Here is a 1,209-nt window from a genome sequence, read left to right on the forward strand (position 1 = left end):
GAGCAAATGCCTGGATATGCGAAGTTTATGAAAGATATGGTGACAAAGAAAAGATCTGTGAGTTTTGAAGATGATGATAGATTGCAGCATTGTAGCGCTATTGCTACAAGATCTCTTGTTCAGAAAAAGGAAGACCCTGGTGCTTTCACTATTCCATGTACTATAGGGCTGCTACACTTTGCTAAGGCATTGTGTGATCTTGGTGCTAGCATCAACCTCATGCCTTTATCTATTTACAAAAAGTTGGGTCTAAGGGATCCAAAGCCCACTGCGATGCGGTTACTGATGGCTGATCGGACTGTGAAGAGGCCCATAGGTGTGCTCCATGATGTGCTAGTAAAAGTAGAATCTTTCATCTTTCTGGCGGATTTTGTAATTCTTAACTGTGAGGTTGATTTTGAGGTCCCCATCATCCTTGGGAGACCATTTCTTGCCACAGGGCGTGCGTTGGTTGATATGGAAAAGGGACAGATGAAGTTTAGACTGAACAATGAAGAAGCAACTTTCAATATCTGTAGATCCATGAAGTATAATGGTGAGCTACAAACAGTATCTGCTATAATTTACAGATTGGAGAGTGGGTCAGAAGTGCAAATTGAAGAGCGATTAGGTGTTGAGGCATTACCAGCAGTCATGATGAATTTCGATAGTGATGGGATTGAAGAGTATGATGAGTTAGTATCCGCACTTGATAAGTATGAATACTGGTCCAAACCAAAGAAGTATGAGCTAGACATGAAGAATCGCGAGTCCCCACCCACAAGACCATCTATTGTGGAGGCACCGAAATTGGAGCTTAAAGCTCTACCACCACACTTGAGGTATGTATATTTGGCGAAGAGAATACTTTGCTGGTCATCATGCAATAGATTTGAATGCAAGGCAAGTAGAGTGCTTGGTGACTGTATTAAAGAGGTTCAAGCGAGCGATTGGGTGGACTATTGCAGATATTATTGGGATCCCTCCCGGCATCTGTTCTCACAAAATCCAACTCATGCCAGATCATAAGCCTAGTGTGGAGCACCAGAGAAGACTAAATCCACCTATGCAAGAGGTAGTCAAAAAGGAGATCATCAAGTGGCTGGATGCGGGAGTTATTTATCCCATCTCAGATAGTAATTGGGTATGTCCTGTGCAGTGTGTACCTAAAAAGGGTGGTATGACTGTGGTTCCAAATGAAAGAAATGAGCTTGTTCCAATGAGGCATGT

Source organism: Solanum tuberosum, unplaced genomic scaffold, assembly GCF_000226075.1.
Source record: "Solanum tuberosum cultivar DM 1-3 516 R44 unplaced genomic scaffold, SolTub_3.0 scf00067, whole genome shotgun sequence".
Lineage (NCBI taxonomy): Eukaryota > Viridiplantae > Streptophyta > Magnoliopsida > Solanales > Solanaceae > Solanum > Solanum tuberosum.